This window comes from Lissotriton vulgaris, chromosome 2_2 (assembly GCF_964263255.1).
Source record: "Lissotriton vulgaris chromosome 2_2, aLisVul1.2, whole genome shotgun sequence".
NCBI classification, from domain to species: Eukaryota; Metazoa; Chordata; class Amphibia; order Caudata; family Salamandridae; genus Lissotriton; species Lissotriton vulgaris.
This window is the reverse complement of record NC_141688.1, coordinates 215,305,185-215,328,893: the sequence shown is the minus strand read 5'-3', so window position 1 is coordinate 215,328,893 and position 23,709 is coordinate 215,305,185. Positions and strand designations below refer to the sequence as shown.

General features: G+C 44.8%; 1 protein-coding gene across 10 annotated transcripts in view; it reads left to right on the top strand.

Moving 5' to 3' along the window:
- PPFIA1 (PPFI scaffold protein A1) overlaps positions 1 to 23,709 on the top strand; it is a 922,132-nt gene that overhangs the window by 841,258 nt on the left and 57,165 nt on the right. The gene's annotated exons all lie outside the window — the stretch shown is intronic.

The window sequence follows — 23,709 nt, the reverse complement described above, 5'->3', positions numbered from 1 at the left end:
ATACCCGCATTGGTATTGTTTTGTTTGCATATCCCACTTCTCCGCGTATCATATTGGTCGCAGGAAAACTTTATTTTGATTGAAGATTCGTGGAAAGCAATCGGGCCTAACCGTATTGGTCAACCTTGCATTCGATGGAACGGACTCCATTCAAATTCTGCCCTCGGTCCCATGCAAAGTATCCGCTTACCGACTCGCACGAAGTGTGCTACTTGTGCTTGTTTCAGGAGCACAAAGACTGCAATGCGTGCAGATAGTTTCGATCCAAAAAGACTCTCCGCGATAGTCGGTCTTGAGGTTGTGAAAGCCACACATCTACGGTAAAGGATCAGAGCATGAAGAATTCGATGCACAACCGGGCCGAAGAGAAGCAAGACTAGCAGCCCTTTTCTGTACCTGAACAGGACTCTGAGATCGAAGAGGCCGTACCACAGAGTCAAGGTTCCGTGAGTACCGATTATCCCTTGCCCCCGAAATGCAATTCCACATAAGCAAAAGGCTTTGGTCCCTCCTCTGGCCCACGGTCAGCACGGAGACAATGTTTCGGATGCCCCGCCTCTATGCTCGGCACCGAAACCTATTGTCAAGCCTTCCGGATCGGTAGCGAGCCGACTAAAGTCTGGCACCGAGCAAAAACCTTGGAGCTCAAAACCAAAGACTGCTTCGAAGCCGAAATCATTGATGCCGAAAAGCAAAACTGCTTCGGAGACGAATCCTTCTGCGCCGAAAAGTTATTCAATCCCGGTACCATAATCCTCTGCACCAAAACCGAAAATGAATCTCCAAAGTCGTAGGATCAGATTCTTGACTTACCAGCCCCCAAATCGGATCCTAAACAAAAGGAACTTTACATTAATTCTGAAACAGGACATCTTCTTGCCAAACTGCCTCACTAACGAAAACCTGAGTCAGAGGACATACATTATAAAATTCCTTTAAAGAAGAAGGTCAGTACTAACCTTTCACCTTCTCCTCTTCAACCATTTTCCACTACACCTTCTCCAGTATTGGACCATTCACTTATCACACCACACAGTTCTCCAACCTTACAGAGATGATGGAAATATGCAATTACCTGTAGATCCTTGGAAAGAGTGTACAATTGATCCACCTACAATTAACGATCCAGACCATTACCCTGCAAAGCCTTCCCCTCCTGATGACAATGTAAGTTATTTAGAATTGCTTGCCAGGGCTACTAAATATCATAGGGGGCATCTACTTAAAGCATCCTAAGAAGAGGATTTCTTGTTTGAAACTCTGTCTAGTACACACAGATCTAGTCAGAGTCCTCCTATGCTCAAAGGCATGATGAGACATGCCAGTGACATTTTAAAAGACCCTATTCTAGCTTGCCTTCTAACACCCAGGATAGATAAAAAGTATAAACCTGCTACTACTGATCCACTTTTCATTAAAGGACAGTTACCCCTATACTCACTCGTTGTCTCCAATGCCCGTAAACGTGCTAATTCACAAACCTCCTTTTACCGTGGGGGGTCCAAGACCACACCATGTTTCTTCCCATAAAGGCAACAATCCATCTTCCTCCACAAGAGATTTCTTTAGAGGAGGATAGAATGGCAAGTGCAGAGGAAAAGGTTCCACAGACCATAAGTCCCCAGATCATTTAACACCTATCGGGGGACGTCATATACAATTCCCTCCCTATTTGGCAATCTATAACAGACAAATGGGTACTAGGAATTATCCTACATGTTAATTGCCTATAGCTCACTACCAATCCTCCAAACATTCCACCTAATTATCACAAACCACCACCCGAACATTTGGAACTCCTCAAACAGGAAGCCAGGTGTCTCTTACTAAAAGGAGCCAGAGAGACGATACCATTACAATATCAAGGTGCAGGCATTTACTCCCTGTATTTTCTAATTCCCAAAAAGGACAGCTCGTTAAGACCTATTCTGGACCTCCGAGAACTGAACCTCTACATACTGTCAGAACATTTCCGCATGGTGACACTTGAACAGGGCAACTTTATGTGTACTCTAAACTTAAGACGCTTATTTTACACATTCCTATTCACCCCGCTCTTTGTGATGGCGGGTCAACATTACCCATTCAAAGTACTACCACTTGGAGTCACAACTCCTCCCAGAGTATTTGCCAAATGCCTGGCAGTAGTCGCAGCTCATCTGGGAAGGCAGTATATCCATGTCTTCCATTATCTAGACGACTGCCACATCAAAGACAGAAATTATCACAAGTGCCTCCAGCACACTCAGGGCACAATGCACTTGCTACACCAGTTAGGGTTTAGTGAATGTGCTAAAATCTCACCTACAACCCTCAAACACAAACTTATTTGGGAGCCACCATGGATACTCAGAAACGTCTAGCCTCTCCCACTGCCGCCAGAATTATTCTCACTCCGTTTCTGCCCAACTACTCCTTACCAGACAGAGTCTTCATGCAACAGCTGGGAATGATGGCCTCTTGCATTATAATCGTCCCCCGACAAGACTTCGCATGCCCCCCCTTCACGAATGCTTAGCTCATCAGTGGAACCAGTTGCATGGTCAATTAAACCATCTAGTGTAGAACCCACAAAATGTATCCAAAGGGCGGCCTCTCATCAGCCCTGTTCCACAGACCGTGCTAACAGCAGACGGATCGCTCAATGTTTGAGGGGCTCACTTACAGGATCACAAGAATTGTGGAGTCCGAAGTACAAAATTCTGCATATACCTCAGAGTCATGCCTAAATATGTCAGGCGCTATTGCATTAGGTCCTGCAGCCCTGCCACTCGTGATGGCATTAAAAGATTCTAAAAAATCGGTGATGTCAAACATTGATGTAACATTGCTCAGATATGGTGTTGTCTGCTGAACCCCACAGTTATATCTATAGTGCCATCATGATATAGGTTATTAAAATAGTCAAACCAATCGAATGGCAAGACATAGTTGGTAGGTTCCTGTGCTGAAAGAATGCCACCCCAAAAAAACAGTTAACAGAATTTAATAGAATCTTTAGCAGACCATGTGTCCTCTAAGTACTGCCACCTTTGATGATGCCAGTACTTTTTCTCTTTGGCTAGAGACAGTTCATAAACAACTATGCATACAGCATATTTTACTTTAATAGTCTGTGACATGGTACGTTTAATATCACAAAATTTCCTATTAAACCAGGAGCTAAGTTTAGGGGTAAACTTCTATGGGTGTGAGCAAGCGATTATAAAGTGACACAAAATGTGCTCAAAGAAGGCTTTATGCAGGTCGCTAAAAGTCACAAAGTCTGCATCAGTCATAAAGCCTCTCAACTTGGGGGAGCACCTTTTGAAGGTCTTGGCTTATGGTGGATAAAATAACTTCACACCATTTTACACATGGCACCTACTGGGGATGTTCCAGGAGAACTGATCCTTAAAAAAGGTCAGACCATCTCTGTAGAGATAACGTAAACAATAATGGGGTAACCCTGTGTCCCTTAGAACCTGGTAATGTATATGCAAAAACTACAGTGGCTCTGTCGGGGAGAAAACTATTCCTTTGAGGAAAAAAGAATCAATCCGAGAATAATTGCTTTGTATGCAATGGATGAAATCACGCCTTCAATCTCAAACAAAAGCAAGGATTTAAACAAAATACATGCATAATGGAACACAAAACAAAGACCCATATTTATCCGTATTTTGGTATTTATATAAATTATGGCATTTATATATATTTGCCAGCTGTAAACCAGGCTTTCAAAACAGGGTAGGAACAAGCGTGAACTAAAGTGACATTTTGGTGCTCAGTGATAAGAGTGAACTGCATATAATATATACAAAGTTTATAAATGGACAGTTTTTAGAAAGGTAAGAAATGACGATGGTCACAGTATTAAGACACAACAATGACTTTGGCAGATATACAAGTTGCTAATTGACTGAGAACCAGAGACTTGATAAGTCTGAACCATGTGGAATGGTCGAAATTTCAACCATGACAAGGCTTTGTTAAAAAGTCATGGTGGGTAAGGAAGATGTGATAATGATATGGTCACTGCAAGCGGCCTTAATGACTTCAAAGACTGGCTCAATAGCAGATCAAGTGATATTCAGTTTACTATGGCCACAGCAGGGAAACTACTTATTTTCGGGTCCTCACCTACCGAGTTGGGGAAGGCATTCTCTTCACCACCCACGCAGCCTGAGGGACAACCTACCGATATGGGCAATTTCTCAGGTTGAGGAAAATTGCACACGCAGGGTCGATTTCTTTAGGGAAACAGATACTCTCACTAGCAGTCTGAGAGAGAGGGGTTACCTGATGGGATTGCTTAAACGTGCCCGTAAGCGGGCTTGGTACTGTCCCCTTGACCACCTTCTACATGGGAAGCCCAAATCTACAAGGACAGATAACGTCATCTGTGTTAGAACTGGGGGTCTCTAGTTGGCAGAGGTAGGTACCACTGTCCAAATAGGGACCCTTGCTTCTAGTCAGGGCAAAGAGATAACCCTCTGAGATAACCCCTGCTCACCCTCTAGGTAGCTTGGCCTGAGCAGTCTAGGCTAATCAGAGGCAATGCGTAAAGTATTTGTACCAACACTCACAGTAACACAGTGAAAACACCACAAACTGATTCCACAACAGTTTAGGAAAATAAAGGTATTTATTCTAAACTACACAAGACCAAAACGACAAAAATCCAACATACACAGTTCAGGAATATGGTTTCAAAAGAGTTCTTAAGGTTATAATCAAAGTTCTTCAAGTTGCGGTAAAGTAAACCACAGATGCGTGAAAAGTTCACAGTTGCGTCACGTTTACTCACAGTACCTTTTAGTTGCAACAAAGTTCCAAAAGCAGAAGCTGGTGCGGTGGAAAACAAGCGATGCGTTGCTCCTGAGACGCTGGGGAGGCGATGCGACAGCCCCGCTGCAGCAGTGGGCGTGTTGCGACGAATCCGGTCTGTATGGGGAGGAAGGCCACTTGTATGGATTCCGGTTCGTAGGTTCCGTAGGAAGTCTGCTCTCACAAAGGCACGATGCGACGATCTCGTAGGTGCTGCGACGATCTCCGGGGCGACGATGCGCGGTCCAGTGGTGATCCTCTCTCTCGCAGCTCCTCGACGCGATGGGTCTGCGACGATGTTCGCAGCGACGTGATCCGGTCCGCAAGCAAGTGGTGCGGCGATCTCACCCAGCGACGACAGGCTCTGCGACGACACTCGCAGCGATGACACTCGCAGCGATGTTCGGCTTTCCCGCCCCGGTCTGGTGCGTCCCGCAAACGAAGGATGCGACGGCTCTGGCAGCAGCGTCAGGCGCTGCGACGATCTCGATCTTTGTAGCGGCGGGAAACTTCTCGCACTGTCGGGGATGCGCTCCGCAAGCGAGCGATGCAACACTTTTCAATTGCAAAAGTCTCTCAAGCTTAGTTTCAAACTTCCCAGCACAGGCACAACTTCCAGAGGCCCCACAACTGGATCAAGCACTCTAGGAAGGACAGAACTCTCTCAGCAAAGTTCAGGGAAGTTGGGGTGAAGTCCTATTGTTCCTGGGACTTAAGAACAGGGAGCCAGCTCTTCTCCGGCCCTTGGAGATTCCTTCAAGACAGGGGGCACAGCACACAGCAACGTCCTTCCCCTCTCCTTGGCAGCAAAGCAACAGGTCAGTCCAGCAGAGCAACAGCAGGACAGTCTTCCTTCTTCAGTTTCAGCTTTCTCCTTGGCAGAGGTTCTTTCTTGATTCTAGGATGATCTAATTTTCTGTTGTCAGGGGTCCTGTACTTATACCCCTAAAGTCTTTGTTCTCTCTGTGCATGTGGGCCCTGAGCCCTGTCTGAACCAGTTCTGGGTGGATCCTGAGCACTTTGTTTTGCTGGCTGCATCTTTCCTTTCAGAGTGAGGGGCAGGGTCCTCAGCCGCCCAGCAGGAGGTGGAGCCAGCATTGTGGCAGGCAGGCACAGCCCTATTCAGCCCAGGTGCTAACTCCTCCCACCACTCAGGTTGCAATTACATTCATTCAGCCTAGTGCTGACTCATCCAGCCTCTGGGGGAATTCCCCAGGCACTGTCACTCATAAACCAGACAGTCAATACACAAACAGGCCCAGGCACACAGAAGGGTCAGACAAGAGAACAGCAACTTTCTAAAAGTGCTGTTCTGAAAAACACAGGATTTAAAAACCACCTTTCCTAAAAGATGTATTATTAAATTCTGAGTTCAGGGATACTAGATACTTATGTCCTATCTTGTTCCTATGGGAAGAAATGCTGTTAACCACTGTAGCCAGCATCCCCCATGTTAACCTATGGAGCAAGATAGCCTTACAATAGTGAAAAACGAAAATGGCTGTAATTCACTACCAGAGCATGTCACCTGCACTAGTACATGCTCTACCTTTCACATACACTGCACCCTGCCCAGGGGGGTACCTTGGGCCTTCCATAGGGGTGACTGATGTGCACAAAAAGGGAAGGGTTAGGCCTGGTCAGTGGGGACACTGGCCAGGCGGACATGGCAGTTTCTAAACTGCCCATAGGCACTGCAGTGGCAGGCCTGAGACACCATTTTAGAGCTACTCCTGTGGGTGGCACAATCAGTGTTGCAGGCCCACTAGTAGCATTTGCCCTCACCAGCCCTGGCACACCCAGTGCACTTTACTAGGGACTTCATGGTGATGCAAATATGCCAAACATGTATATTCAATCAGAATAACAATTTACATAGGGAGCACTTACACTCTGGCACTGATCAGCAGTGGCAGAGTGTCCAAAGCATCTAAACCAGAAAAAACGAAATCCAGCACATCAAAAATGCAGGAGGCAGAGGCAAAAAGATTGGGGTAATCACACCAAAGATGCCAGGTCTAACAGTCTTTGTAACTACTTTCAACCCCAGGAGCAACGAGATTAAAAAGATTGTGAAAAAATGTTGGAATCTAGTGGCCAGTGAAATAAATATTACTGAAGATCTCATCTTTGTCTTCAAGAGTCAAAAACATCAAGCACAATGTGGTTAAAGCCGATCTTGAGCCACAAAAGCCATTTGACAACTTGAGCCAGTTGGGCTTGCCCCCCATGACTTGACATCACAAATGCGGCCATTATAAGGCCTTTCCACTGACCATTGAGGAGAAAACAATCGCACACAAGAATAGAACATACAAGCTCCCACTATTCACAAATTATAACAGTACAAGTGTGGTGTATGCAATCCAATGCCCATGCGATTACTATTTTTCTATAACGACGTTTGGTGTCCATTTGTAGCGTCTTTTCCTGCGTTATTGTGTATGGTCATAAATGCTTCACACACTGCCTCTGAGAAAGACCTGTCTGCACATGCTACGTTACCACAGGGTTGAGCAGGAGTTATCAAAGGGTGTAGCCACTTTACTCTGACTTATGAAGAAGGACCCCTCTTTGGACGTTGGCGCCAGCCGCTGCCTTCTAGAGATCTCTATTTCTAACACTTTGCATATGATGAATAACTGTAACGCATTTGTGTGACTTATTGGTTATCTATCCGAGTGCTCAGAACATAGGTGGCGCTTTCATATGATCATTTTAGTGCATCTTTGTGCACAGGCAGTTTCCCACTAAACGTATTGGAATAATCGTCCCTTACTACCACCATCACCGGACCCACGTGCACATATGCTGAAACCCATTTATACGGAAGCCTGTCAGTGGCTTCAGAGGCTGCTACGATACGGCTGCATTGAACCAGGACTCGCGCCTGGCGTCTTGCACAGGATTGGACTCATTCCCGTCCGAACACAGCTGATAGTGTACAGCAGCCCGTTCCGTTGCCGCAGGTAAGCCCTCAATGTGGGATCCCGGCTCACCCGTAGATCAGGAATTTACGGTTTCTTTTCCTTTTTCAAACACCACGAAATCCCTCCTAATGTAAGAATCCCGCTTGTTTTTAGATCCTTCATGACAACATCACTTGGCCACTTGAGCTTCCTTGACTACTTTGGGTAAGTCTCCGTGTTGGCCATTCCACCTAATTTGAATAAAATTTGTATAACACTGGGCATCACTTCACAATTTTTAAAGCATTCCATGCTTACTCGCAGATCGCCCAAAACGAGCACTTCGCTTGGTTGCATTCTTCACATTAACCGGAGATCCTCTGACCGTCATTCACTAATGGAAGAAGCTTGAGGCTACCCAGACTGGGTGAGGCATTGTTAAAACTTCCACCCTCTTCTTGGCTTGCCCCTAATGAAACACACATGGACATATACTGCTATTACCCTTAGGCTGCCTATCCCCCCTTCCATGTCCTGATGAAGACCCGCCACGACTTCTTGACAAAGCCTTGTCAGGGTCGAAACGTCGACGATTCCACATGGTTCCGACTTATCAAGTTTCTGGTTCTCAGTCAATAAGCTATTGAAAAATAACTAAGACCCCCTGCAGAATTGATCTAGCAATTCTTAGGGCAGGGACTATTCAAGTCAAAAGTATATCCCTAGGCTGTCTTAAAAATAAAAATATGTCACAGATCTTTATATTTCAATGCTTGTTACAAATACAGTTAAATGAAAAAACAACTGTCAATAAGCAACTTGTATATCTGCCAGAGATTTTGTTGTGTATTAATACTCACCAACGTCATTCTCTTCCGTTGTAAAAACTGTACATTTATTCACCTTGATATATTATATGCACTTCACTCTAAAAACTCAGCACCAAAATGTCACGTTAGTACACATCACGCTAGTTCATACCCTGTTTTGACAGCCTAGTTTACAGCTTTTAAATATATATAAATGCCGTAATTTATATAAATACCAAAATACGTATAAATCTGTGTCTTAGTTTTGTGTTCTATTATGCCTGTGTTTCGTTGAACTCCTCCCATGCTCATGACAAGCTCAGCTCGTCATGAGGCACGGGTGCGCTGTGCTCATGACGAGCTGAGCTAGTCATGACCACTGTGGCGCTCTCACGAGGGGATAATTCCCCTGCTGTGCTGAAAGTTCCACGACAACGGGTGTGGTCATGACGAGCTCAGCTTGTCATGAGCCACAGCGCCACCGTACTGCATGCGCTGCGTGCGCCCTCCCCTCCCCCAGCCCAGCGGGGAAATTACCCCCGCGGCAAAGGGGTTAATTCATTGCTTTTGCTTGAGATTGAAGGTGTGATTTCGTCCATTGCATCCAAAGCAATTATTCTGATTGATTAATTTTTCCTAAAAGGAATAGTTTTATCCTGACAGAGCCATTGTTGTTTTTGCATAGCTCTGTAGAGGGCCTTGTGGATTATGCACAAAACCTGAAGTGTTATCCTTTTATCCACCAGTAGCGGCCGTGCATTGAATGAGAGATTGGCCCAAATTTAGGGACCTTCAGCAACGTTTGTGCTACTGCGTTCTTGAGGGACTGCAATTTTTTATCAGATATTTAGAGGTGCCTAAATAGAAGGCATTGCTATAAACCATCTTTGAAAAGATGATTGCCATCATCACTGTCTTCTGAAGATCATACGGAATAAACTGAATAATTTTCATAAGCACCTTCAACATGAAAACTCCTGCTGAGGTAACAGCATTGATTTGTGCTGAGAAACCTCGTTTGGTGTCAAAATTGACTCGCAAATTTCGTGCCTTCTGAGCTGGCCTCGGTAAAACACCCAGCTCCGACGGCCACCATGAAGCATCCCAAAAGGTGGTCTCATTTCCAGAAAGCAGTACCTCAGTTTTTTCTTAGTTCAGCTTGAGACATCTGTCCCACTATGAGCCCACCCGCAATTTACGGTCCTCTCAGACGGGACTACTTGTGGTGCCCAGAGTTAGGAAGGCGCGGATGGGGGGGAGATCTTTCAGATACCTTGCTCCCAAGTGCTGGAATGTCTTGCCCCCAGACTTGCGTCTTGAGCCATCAGAGGCCCTGTTTAGGAAAAAATTAAAAACTTTCCTTTTTAGCAGGTAGTTCCTGGGGGAGGGGGGGATGGCAATTGCTCACTTATCATAGCGCGGGGACACGCCTTCTGGCGTCACCAGGCGCTTTAAAAATGTCCAAATAAATAAATAAATAGATATATCTGTGTATCTGTGTATCAACAGCTTTGCAAAATACAGTGAGGCCAAAACTGTGAATTAGATTACCCAGGGGAGTGACGTACATTATATAATATGGCGCGGAGAGCAGACCCTGTGGCACCCCACAGGAAAGAGAGAACGGACTGGAACTTGCGACCCCCATCTCTATCCCCTCTCGTCTATCGTTAAGAAACAAGCTCAACAAGGTTAGTGCAGTTTTTCTCAAACCAAGCGAATTACGTTGTTTAATGAGAAGTGCGTGATGAACCTTATCAAACGCGGCAGAGAGATACAGAAAAGTTAATGCTGGTCTGCCGCCCTTGTCAACTACTACTTTTATTTCTTCTGATGCTGCCACCAGAGCTGATTAAGTGGTTTTCTCTAAAACCATATTATGAGTAGTCAAGCAACTGGTTAGCATATAGAAAAGATAGTATTACCTCACTCATTGCCTTCTCTAAGATTTTGCCAGGAAAATGAAGGTGGAAAATGGGTTCATCGCTTTTCACCTGTTTGGATCCAGAGAATTTTTTCACCAGTGGAAGGATGAAAGCCCTTTTCCATATAATTGGGAATTGCCCAGAACTCAGTGTCTCATGTAATAAATCCATGATTGGTCCGGCTACCATGCTGGCTGCATGATTAATGACCTGTGGAGGGCAAGGGTCCGAAGGTGCCCCGGATTTAATGGAACTCATGAGACCAATTCTTTTTTTCCATGGTAAGGGGTGAAAACTTTTCAAATCTGGGTGTTTCTAAAGGCCCAGGAGGTAATACGGGGTTCAGTACCTCAGCCTAATCTAGAACATCATCTAAGTTTTGTATATTCAAGGAGAAGGAAAACGCATGAAATATAGAATTGACTTAAAGTTGAAAAAAATCAGCCATCTGATTGCAAGAAGTATTCATCAGAAGTAAAGATGTTGCTGTTGTTCCATTTGGACAGGGATTAAACTGTTTTGAGAAGTTCCCTGGTAGTTTGCATTCGTCTAATTTTACCAGAGAAATATTTGTTCTGTGCTTCTTTAATTAGATCCTTATACTCAGACTAATTTTATGTACTTATTTTTTTATTTTCAAGATAGTATTCCTTCCAACAATTGCGTACCTGAAGTCTTCACTTCTGTTGTACTGCTTCTAATTCTTGCGAAAACCATGGGGATGATGGGTTTTTCTCCTAAATATTTTTTCCGGTACCAATATTTGGAGTGCTGTGCCTAACCAGTGTGTGTAGTTGACTCCTGAATTCGTGACATTATTATCTGGAGCAGGAACTGATGTAGAGAGTACACCTTGCAATGCCTCTGCATTAAGATTTTTCCTGCATTGTTAGATACAGCACAATTACAGCACAATTACAGAAAATTGTTATTAAGAAAAAAATGTCCTCATGATCTGACCATGTAAGTGGCAGAATGCTATCTATTTTCAGGTCATGATTATTTGTGAAAACTTCATCCAGCATATGATTGGCCAGATGGGTGGGTTCACCGATTAAATGGAGTTGATTGAAGCTCTTAAGAGTATCAAACAAATGATCCCTATCTGCATTAGTAGAACGCTCAAGATGACTGTTAAAATCCCCTACTATTGTAAAACTTGAATAGTTTGTGCAACGTTCCATAAAGGTTTGAATCTTTTGAATAAAACTGGACCTTGGGCCAGGAGGTCAATAGACTAATAGTCCCTGAAACGTATGATTTGTTCATTTTTATACTAAAAAAGTCTGTAGCTGGAGCGCAGCCTGGGTACATCTATTTATGGTACCCTGATGGGGAAACAGCAAATATTTTGTCCTCTTCACAGGTAAATTGGACATCATCCATGTCAAGGGGGCTCAGAGATGGTGTTTAAATCCCCTAACAGAATAAGGTGATATTGGAGAGAACGCCTTTCCAGATGGTCCTCATGGCTTGCATAGTTTTAAAGGGGAATCGGCCACAACAAAGCGGCCGTTTCAACGAAAATCTTTACCACGCATGCATTACAACGCATGCGTGTTTACAGCGCATGCGTGTTTACAGCGACAGCCTTTACCACGCTTAACTTTACTACGAGATACGTAGTAAAGGCTTATGTGGTAAATGCTAAAAAAAGAAAAAGGGGGCTTGGCGGGTCTTTCCCCCCCCCCCCCCCCCCCCCCCCCCCCAAGAAAAAAAAGTGTGGGATTAAAAAAGGGGTATGGGGGGGTCTATCCCCCTCCCCCCCCCCCCCCAAAAACGCACCTGATGTTCCGAAACTGAGGCACTCCGCGTCGTTTAAGAGGAAATGGAAAGAAACTTCCGCTTCCTCTTTACAATGTCAGTGACGTCATCAATGAAGATGGAGAGGAGACGACATGAAAAGGTAAGAAGGAATTTTAGTTTAAAAAAAAAGGGTTATGGGCAGGGGTAATTAGAAGGAGTGGGGGCTGAGGGGTCATGTAAAGGTACAGGGGAGGGCTATACGTATACCCCTTACCAAGAGTATGCCCTTACTATGCATACATTTACAACAAAAGTCGTTGTAAATCTATGCGTGGTAAAGGAATATTCGTGGTAAAGGTTATGCGTGGATAAAGCATTCTGTTGAAACGCATGCGTGGTAAAGGCATGCATTGCAGCAGAATGCGTTGTAACGACAGACAACAGTTTTAAAAGCCAAGACACCTTTGGCATATATATTAACAATAGCATCCCTGGAGAGCGTGACCAACCGAGATGGCAGAGTGGACGTAATTTGCGAGGGCTCCACAGCGAATGATACAAAAACCACTGGGAAAATGGACTAAGTGTGGTTCTAACAGCAATTAATCACTTTAGCGGGCTACACAAATACAGAAAATACCGTCATAAGCGAGAAATGTCTCCAGATTGTACGCAATAATTGACGCTGGCTAGGAAGGCCATAGCCGAAACAGTGCACGGAGTGGTGCCCCAAAGCAACAGCACCCTGTGGAACAGTGAGCGAAGGCGGAAAACACCCGGTAGAAACAGAGGTCATTGGCGGTGACAGACTGGGACTCTTCCCCCTCCCCACCCAACCCCACCCTCTCTCCAGGACCATCAGTTGCCGATGAAGTAGAGGGCAATAGGGGGATGGCCTACAGGCCTCCTCACGGAATTGCAAGGAGAGGAGACGCTAGTGCTCGTGAGTGCTCGGACAAGGAAGACAGACCACTAGACTCAAGGTGCACATACCTGAAGGTGAGATCCGCAGGGAGACATGGGGAATGCCTGCGGGAGCAGAGGAGAAGCCCTCCGGAATTTCCCCTGCCTGACTTTAAGATGGCGTCTAGTTTGAACATGTAGTGCGGTGAACAGCGGAGGTGCCGAGCGAGCAGTAGCAATCGATCCCCATTCAAAGAGTCCCATACTGACAACAGAGACAAACTGCCACTACATTCATGGGGGCCCTGCAGAAATTGGGACACTGAACTCTTCAGACATGGCGGAGAGTGACCGTCCATCAAGGGAAAAACCCAAACTGGGCATGAAGGAACAAATCAAGGCAAGGGTCACTGGACTGCAGGAGCGGTGGAGCCAACGACAGGGGGGGGGGGGGAAACACTGAGGCCAACTACTCACAGGTTCAGAAGCTCCCATGTACGGTAAAGAAAGAACGGCCTGCGAAAAGCAGAGAATGTGATGTGACGCAGCAGAGAGCCAAGGCAGAGACCTACGTAGCAGGGGGAATAGAGGGCCCGACAGGGCAAGAAGGCGGCCACATTGCAAACCGGGCTATATAGCCTTCAATTTAGCGTAACTAAGATAAGCACCAGACTTTAATCAACAGGGGACCCGGCAAGAGGGGGGGCGACAAGCGCAAGTGATACCCTGCCTCTCTGGATGGCAACTTTACATGAAGCGCCAAGCAGCTTAGTAGACTTGGAGGGAAGTTGACTAAGGCCATCTAGGGGAGGCTAGGGTCTGAACGATACCAGGCCTGATGGCCCACATATCACGGTGCCACCATTGGGCCGCCCCTATGCGACCAAAGAAGACCCGGCTACACAGGGTGTCCAGATATTTTCAGCCAGCAGATGCCTGTCAAGCAGCGACCACAGAAGAAACCATGGCCCTAACCATAGAGGGCCTCCTCACCTCACCATAACACTTAAAGAAGGAATTAAGAGAGGCACTGATACCTGACATGAACGCCTGGATCGAAAATCTGGAAGCAGATATCAGTTGGCGCAAGTACACTGGACTACGAAGCCAAAGTAAAAGTACTGTAGCAACAGGCACACACCATGGAAGAAGTGGCTCACCTCATGAAACACAACTCCAGTCAGCCATCCTAAAGTGCGAAGACCTTTAAAATAGGTCTTGTAGCGACAATATACGTATACAGAATCTGTGGATGGCCCAAACCTGAAAGGCTTTATAACAGGACTGTTCTCTGAGCTACTAAATGATGTGACAACGAAAATAAAAATTGAGCGTGTACACCGAGTGGGTCCGCAACAGGAGGGCCCTCAGTAGCGCCCCAGAGATGTGTTGGTAAACTCCACTCCTTCCCGGTGAAAGAAGCCATACTACAAGCAGCTCGCAGGGCAGAAAACGTCACCTTCCAGGTACTTTCATGCGGAATATTTCAAGATATCGCACCAGCCACATTGTCCGGATGCCTCCAGTTTAGACCGGCAACAGATACCCTACGGCAAAAAAAGAACAGATATCGGTGGACATACCCATTCGGCCTAGCATTTGAGCTTCACAATATATCATACCATATTACTGACTTTAAAGACTTAGCGAAAATGCTAGGGATTCTCCAGGAAGAAGCGTTATACCCCAACAATGAAGAAACTTCTAGTGCCGTCAAACCACCGAAAGAAAAGCATCAGTGGTACAAACAAAAACGCGCAAAGCAGCTGAAGAAAACATCATAAGCGAGTAAAAACCAGCAGACGGTGGATACATAAACTGAACAAAGACCATTCCGGACACTTGAATACATTGAACCCCCCACGGGGCGCCTATACAGATAAGCGAAAATGAGACACTTGGGATCTCATAGGTGAGCAGGTTTAATAGCGGGATAACAAGGGACTATATAACGATATAGGATATAGTAGTCCATACGCAGTCATTTCTTTTATTGTACCGTACTACTTCATGGTATATCCATTGGTTCATGAGATAACTGTAAAACATGCTAAAGCAAACTAGTCCACGACCCAGGTAGTACAGTATTAATGATACAACGTTCGAATGTTAACACAGGTTGCATTATGTTTAAACGTTCTGAAATGGAAGGGACCATCTACACCTTACAGAGGAGGGTGTAGGGACAGGGAGAAAAATCAAATTAGTCGGCACAAACAGAACTAGTGAATAGACCACTGGGTAGGAATATGGTGATCACATTAACCTGGAAGGTGAAGGGCCTGAATTCCCCTGCGAAGCGCCCAAAAATATGGAAATACATTACAGATAAGCGAAATGACAGTGACCCTTCAGGAAACACACCTAAAGAAGTCAGAAGAACACAGATTGCGCCACATAGACTACCCACTAATATACGGATCATTCACAACCTCCAAACATAATAGGGTGGCACTAATGTTCCACAGATCGTTGTAATTCTCCCTGATGGGGTATAGAGCAGATATAGAAGGATGGACGCTAATGGTTAAAGGACAGCTCCGGGGCCGCGTGTGCACCTTCGCCACAAGAAACGCCCTCAACACCAATAACATTTTCTTCACACAGTATTTTTTAGAAAGGCTGGGAGGGTTCACAGAAAGGGAAATTATTCTTATGGGAAACTTTAATTTGACATGGGACCCCAATCTAGAAAGCACTCATGCCACCAGACTTGCCACAGGCAGTTTGTACAAGACACTGACAGAGAGGTTTGAAGATTTATGGCTAGTAGACACCTGGTGAACACTGCACCAACAGGGCTGAGATTATACCTTCTTACACTGAAGCTACTTGTATGTAGACTATACCTTTGTGAGCAGTATCCTGGTACAGGCCATACACACTGCTTCTACATATCCCATAACGCTATCAGATCACGCACCATTAAAAACGACTCTAGACTGGGCAGCCCCCTCCCGAAATACAGACGCTGGTACGTCCCCAACTCATTGACTCGAGACAGATTACTGAGGGACGAACTACGTACCTTAATAAAATACTACTTTCTTCAAAACAACACAGGGGACACAACTACCTCTATTACTTGGGACGCATTCAAAGCGTTGATAAGGGGGCAGTGTATTGCCCTGAACTCCACCCTGAACAAACCGAGAACCGCTGAGAGACAGGCACTTGAGGCTGAACTGGTAACAGCGGTAAAAACTACACAAAGAAACCCCGAGATTAGCCCATCAATACAAGGTGACCGTGTTAAGGTGGAAACTAAATGGCATATACACCAACCGAGCAGAACTTGCTCTCCTGCGAATGCAGCAGATAGGCTACAATCAGGGGTAGAAAGTAGGCTCAAATTTAGCGCGACAACTGAGTCAAAAGGGAAAAGGAATACATCGGGGACATCGAGGATGGCTCGGGAGGGACCACGGGGTCAGACACCCATAAGGCACGAATCTTCAAGAGCTCCTACGAAACATTATACATTGCAGAACACCCAACAACGCAAGCCCAGTCTGCATGTCTGGACGACATCAACCTACCTCAAATATCAAAAGCACAAAATGAGTGAATAGGGAGCCTAATAACTGAGGAGGGGATCCGGGCTGCAGTATGGGCCCTGAAACCACACAAGGCCCGGGGCCAGATGGGCTGACAGTAACACTTCTACAAGATATTTGGATCAGAGCTCATACCCCATTTGGTGACCTTGTTCAACCACATGGCAGCCACAGGAGCAGTGACACCCACGATGAATAAAGCAATAATCTGTCTTGCCTAAACAAGGCAAAACCCCCAAACAGTGTGGCTCGTACAGACTCATTGCCCTTTTATACCTCGATATCAAACTCTATTAAAAAATTCTGGCTACAAGACTAGATACCATACTTCCCGAACTAATACACCTTGACCATTCGGGGTTTATCAAAGGCCGGCAGACACACAACATCTGAAGGGTCATACACTTTATAGAGAAAACAAAAAAAAGGGGTCCCTGCGATGTTAGTAGGTCTAGACGCTGTAAAAGCTTTTGACCAGGTGGATTGGGCCTTTCTCTTCTCTTCGGTCCGAAGGTTGAGCTTCAGAGACCAATTCATTAAAATGGTTTGATCAAACTACGTACCACCGACGGCAAGGGTATTGGTCAATGGGGTATGCTCCAAACTCATCTCATTACGGCAGGGAACAAGATAGGGGTGCCCGCTGTCAGCTTCTATTTGCACTGAGCATTGAACCACTACCCACTAAAATAGGCTCCACAAAGGAGATACAGGGGGTTCACTTTGGTGCCACAGAACATAAAATATCTCTATTTGCGGATGACGTCATGCTCACATTGTTGCCCCGCTAATGGAAGAACTAAAGCGGTTTGAAAGGGTGGCGGGCCCCCGGATCACCTAAATCTTTCATACTCAACTTAAATCTAACCCAGGCTGACCAGGATGCCCTACAGGCAACTACCCCTTTCCAATGGGCTAAGAAAGACATAACCTACCTGGGCCGAAGAATAACCCCTGCGACTGGAGGGGCTATATAAAGCTAACTACCCCCTGCTGATACAACAACCGAAAGCAGACCTGAAATGATGGGCACCAATGTACCGGTCATGGATGGGGCGCATACAGGCTGTGAAGATGACAGTACTGCCCAGGCTTCTCTATTTATTTCCGGGCTTGTCTATAACACTGGATAGGGGACTCTTCTCCAAACTTTGCTCCATGGTGATACGATTTATTTGGGAGGGACAACGTGCTCGACTCCCTTACAAGGTTCTGTGCGCATCTAAGTTGGCAGGGAGCCTCGTACTACCATACTGCCTCATTTACTATAAGGCAGCCCAACTCCGGGTGATACCGGAGTGGTCTATGAGGGAATCCAATAAACATTGGTTACACATGGACAGGGAGGTGGCAGGGAAAAAAATCTGGGACTAAATCTGGAAGTTCAAATCTGACCTCCCGACAAATGTATAAAAGTACACCCACACTGACCACATTGCGAGTCTGGGGTGACATAAACGGGCAGAAGGTGTGGACCACATTTCCCTCCCCTCATACACACTTTCATTTCAACCCGGCATTCCCTCCACCAACGATTGGGTCCATACGAGGCTACCTAATGATTAAAGACATGTTTAAATTTAGGAATAATAAATCATTTGATCATGGCAAATGCGACTTTAGACTTCCTGAAACTGAACTATTTACATACACCCTACTTAAACACTGGGTAATGCAGGCGACCATAAGCGAGGCCGCCACCAGGGATCTGACTCCCTTGGAACAAATTGCAAAGAGGATCAACATTTCCTTTCTATGCGCACAATTACTTTCCGGACTGACACCAGTCAGGCCACACCATGTAACGCATTCTGAACACACAATGGGGAAACCCATTTCAGATCTTGATTGGTCAAGGTTGAGGCGAGACATCCTGCGGTCTAATCACCCCTTGGGATTGAGAAAGCGCACTATAAACTAATGTATGATTGGTACTTATACCCCACTAAACTCTAGAAAATCTTTCCTCAGATCTGTGCTGTTGGGCTTGTGGCCTGTTGGGAGACTTTAAACACATCTGGTGGGATTGCCTGAACACCCGCCATTTCTGGACTGAGATTCTTGCCCAGATGAAAACTATATTAGGATACCCAAATGATCCAAAGATGATTCTGTTGGGGTTGCGCAACGAACATCTTCCCTACCAAACGTGCAGTGTCAAAGCTGTGATGTGGCTATGTTTCGGGGCGGTGAAGGCTGTGGCGGCTGCGGGGAAGCACCCATCCGCACCCTCGCTAACACAGTGGCACGCCAGACTATGGCGAGCAGTCACAATGCAACAAATGGCAGATATCGCCTCAGACTCGTATAAATATTTTGAATATATTTGGGGATCCCTAGTGTGCTACCTCTCCACAGGTTTGCCACTTTTCGCATGTCCCACACGCACTAGAGCACTACACCTTTTTCAATTCTAAAATTGAAGCGATTTCATGGAAGACCCACAGGAAGGGGAGAAAGCACCACAGTCACCTATCTAGGGATCCTCCTAGAGACATCCTCAAGACACTCTAGATGGCATAAGAGCTTATCCATGTACTACAGTTATTAGAAAAGGTTTAGGGGGAGGGAGGGGATGTAAAACGGTGTACAGAGACTTATGACTGTACAGTAAGGCGCTTATACTTCGCAAACTGTATTAGAAATGTCTTTACTGGACGGCCTGTTATATTGTACCTGTTCTGTTTAAATACTTCTCTGGAAAAAAAAAACAACAGTTTTGAGAAAAATAGCATCCCTGAGATTTTTGTTGTTCGTAAGCTGGATGCCCAAAAAATATAGGCAGTCTGTCAAGTTTACGGATTTTATGATTAAGTGACGCTCTAACCCACATACGTACACCCCCCGTGGCTCTCCCCTCATGGGCTAGACTTTGCTGGGGCATAAATATTGAGGTTGACTGATTTGAATATAGGTCCCACGGACCTTGGGCCAGATGTATCAAGATTCCGTTTTGCGAATCCTAAATAGCGATTTTTGCGAATCGCTATTTAGAATTCGCAAAACAGAATGTATGTACAAAATCGCTATTTTTTAGCGATTCCTTATTATTCTTTATTTGCGAATTCGCATTTTGCGAATTCGCAAATAAAGAATAATTTCCAATGCATTCCTATGGGCCAGGAGGCCCATAGGAATGATAGTGCAATAATTCTCAAATTGCGATTTCGCCATTTGCTAATCGCAATTTGATTATTATTTCAAGGGTGCAGGGGTGTCTCAAAGACACCCTGCTGCACCCCTGAAATTTACATGTGTGTGCATGTGGCAGTGAAAAAGGGACTGTTAAGTACAGAGGTTTGAATGAATCCCATCAGACCACCCCTTTGGTGGAATTTCATCATATGGGCATTAGTAAGTATTCAAAAACCTCACCCGGCCTATTAGTGCCAGGATAAATATATGTCGTTCCTCAACATAATAGTGTTACTAAAGTGCAGTGCTCAAGTGATCATAGTGAATAAAATTGACTACTAAGACTCAAGAAACTATCAAATGGAAGTCTAGGTGTCAAGAAATTAAAAACACGCCAAGTAGTTTAAAATGAATACTACCTTGTGGCGCTAAGCAAGACGGTCGACATGTTTCAGCCTATAGGGGAATTACCCCGGCTTTCTTCAGGACCTTTTGTATGGAGTTGCCTGATGGGATTCATTCAAACCTCTGTACTTAACAGTCCCTTTTTCACTTACATATACATCCAATTGCTTCACAGCCGTTTGCTCAGACACACACCATCTTTAGACCCAGTCTACTCTTCTGTGTGTCATGTATTCAAAGTAAGGGGAGCGAGTAGACAGGTCGGTAAATATTCCCCTCGACCCTCCACACCTTTTGTTTTTTGTGCATGTGGCACACATACATGCCATGCCCTATGGGCATGTATGTGTGTCACATGCCACCCTCACAAATGCCAAATAGGGCATTTTTTTAAAAATCGCAAATTACCACCAAGTAAAAGTTGGTGGTAATTTGCGATTTCTTAACTCAAAATCGCAATTTCAAAATGTGTCATACATATCATTTAAGGAATCGCAAAATTTGCGATTCCTTAAATGCTATGGCAAAATAAGGAATCGCAAATAATTGCAATTCCTTAAATTGCGATTTTTTTTCATACATATGAAAATTTGCAAATCGGCCCTTTGCGAGTTGCAAAAGCCTTGATACATCTGGCCCTATGTCTCTTGGAGCAGACCGATATTGTGTTCCTCAATGAATTTTTACCAATCATATACAGCTGCTTTTGTCCTAAGACAAGCTAATTTTCCAGGACGCAAGAGTTGACATAAAGGGCTTCTGTACTACAAGGGCCTTATTTGTGCCATGGTCCTGAGATGATTGATTTCGATGAACAGGTCACCGGTATTGGTTGGTAGGCTTGCAAGGATATCGGAGTAATATGTATTCCCAGAACAAGAAGGTGAATTAGAGAGGGAGGGACCGGGCCTCTGGCGGTAGAGGGCAAGGTATGGTTTTCATTGCACTGATTGGCTCTGACATAATTGTCGGTATTTAATGATGTTGACCACGTCTGTTGTGTAAGGGTTTGAATAGAGCCCAGAGGTAAATCAATACTACCCAAGCGTGAGGTGCTTGATAAAGAGTCCAGTCTAGAATGTAGCGCAGTATTTGCATTGCACGGCAGCCCAGGATACTTGAAATGTATTTTGGAGTCACTTGGAGGACAAGACTTAGTATCAAGAGTCACCAGATTGTCACTCATTCTTGAAAATCAATCGGATTGTGTCAAGGTATGACTAGGCTGAAGTTACTTTTGGCACTGATAACTGAGCGACAACCCCTAACAATCCTAATCCAATGAAACACTTTGTTTTTCAATGGAATCCTCCCCTTCGAAACTAACATGAGGAGGCAATTTTAAAATGTGGGACATCACAATGGGTTTTGCAAAAGAGTGTCTTCTGTTTCGGAGTATGAAGATACTTGAGGCCACAATCATGTGGAGCCCTATAGATAGAAAGGCTAAGGTATTATAACCAACTTGGGCACTAGAAGGCTATGAGAGTTGCCTGCTAGTCTATTGTATGTAGGGGCAAGTGGGAGCTCTGGCCTTGATGTACACCGGCCAGGGTATTTGGAACAAACTGAATAGGGCCTGGACTGAGCGGGTCCCGACTAAGTGGTGGAATGGAGGGATAGATTACCGGCGAATGTGAAGTTTCTTTGCCAGTAGGCATATTAGCGCCTCTTGATGTTAAAAGGTGATGAAGTAGACATAAGTATCATCGTTTTTTTTTTTTTACTTACCAACCTTTGCCTTTAGATCTGTGATAAGCGATATCTAGTATGCATGGTCAATACAGGGAAAGGCAGGGCAGGTGTGGAAACTATGTTAATGGGGCATCTGAAGAAACCTGCACCTCTGACAGTTCAAGCAGAGGTCCAAAGTGACTACTGCGAGGGAGGGGAGGTGAGTGTGGTGTCCCAGAAGTGATTAAATCGTCAGGTATAGCAGAGTTGCAAAGTGGTTTAGGTGTTAGACGAGTCAGTGACTTTTCAAATATGCCTGGGATTCACTTTTGCTTCTGTTGGGGATTTAAAATGGAAGAACTAGGAATAGGCATGTCAGGAGAGAGCAGAACAATGGCAGTGCTAGGTCTCTCTTCACAGGCAGTTTATCTATCCTCCAGCAAACACATGTAACCGATATATGAAAGAGCAGAAGGTGATAATGAAGCATTAATGGATTTAAAAAATATTTTTATTTTATTTTTCAACCAAGAACTACCTCTTACATTGAGTTGATTGTTGACATTAAAATGCATAGGGCAGTACAGTGCTGCATGTTCTCACATTGGGCAGCCAATTTTATAGCAAATTACTTAGTTGTATACAGATTTATAGTGTTAAACATAGGAATCATTCCGATGGGAACACTTCTACTACATCAATCGTATCTTCTCGAAACAATAATAGAATGAAACCCTATGAGCAACACTTTCGGCTAAACAAGACAGTAGCCTGATAAACTGCAATTTGGGAGTAGATCACAGAAAGATCGTAGATTTGTAATGAATCTCAAAAAGGATTGGAGGAGCATGGCATTATTAATTACCTTCAATAAATATTGTTAATAGTGATAAATGCTATAAAACTTTATTCATGTCCCCATGGAATCAACCATCTTCTTAGGCTGAAAATAACTTTTTCAAGCCATTTAAACCCAATAAGTTGATTGCTTCTTCTGCTAGGGTCAACACTGGCATCGTCAACACGTTGGCCGCAAGTAGAACAAACGTTATTTGCCATTTTGTGGTACAAATGGTTCACAACGTTTTGGAACGTAGGATGCTACTATTTTATGATGTTTGCAAAACTGCATTTTGGGGCGTGTAATCCGCGACATATTAGAATTTACACTACATCAAATCATTCCGAAAAATAAATAATGCAGTCATATTAATTGTATCCAAGGGTACATTTTTCTCAATGACTGGGCATTCCTCTTAGGAATTACCGTGAATGTAGTTTTTTTTTTTTACGTGTCTGCAGTTCTGCCACAGTTCTTACTTTGAAATCTGGGAACATGTCTATCAGTGCATTGTTAATGTGTATGCAGTAGACATCAGTTTGGGCTTTTCTGTTGAAATTTGGGGTGGCAGCAGTAACATCAGTATGTGTTACTGTGTTTAGGAGAAATAAATTGTAAAAATTGTAAATTGATACTTGTATAGCGCACTACTCACCCGCAAGGGTCTCAAGGCGCTTGTACGAATACCTCTGTGGAACCCATCCTGGCTTTCCCTGTGAGGCGTCCAATCCTGGGCACCCCCAAGGTGGAGGCCAGGCATCCTTAGCGTTGTGGGGGCCTTTGTGGAGATTAAGCAAGCTATTGCCCAGAGTTGCAGAGTGGGACTCCATGATTGGAATAGGCACCGAGGCGAAAATTATCAGGTCTGTGGAATTTTGAGCCCAAGACCCGCCGAGGCGGGGAATTGAACCCTGGTCCCGGGCTAGACCTCTGCATCAGGGTCTGCCGCTCTAACCATTGAGCCACACTAACAACATAATCAAAAGGTAATAAAGC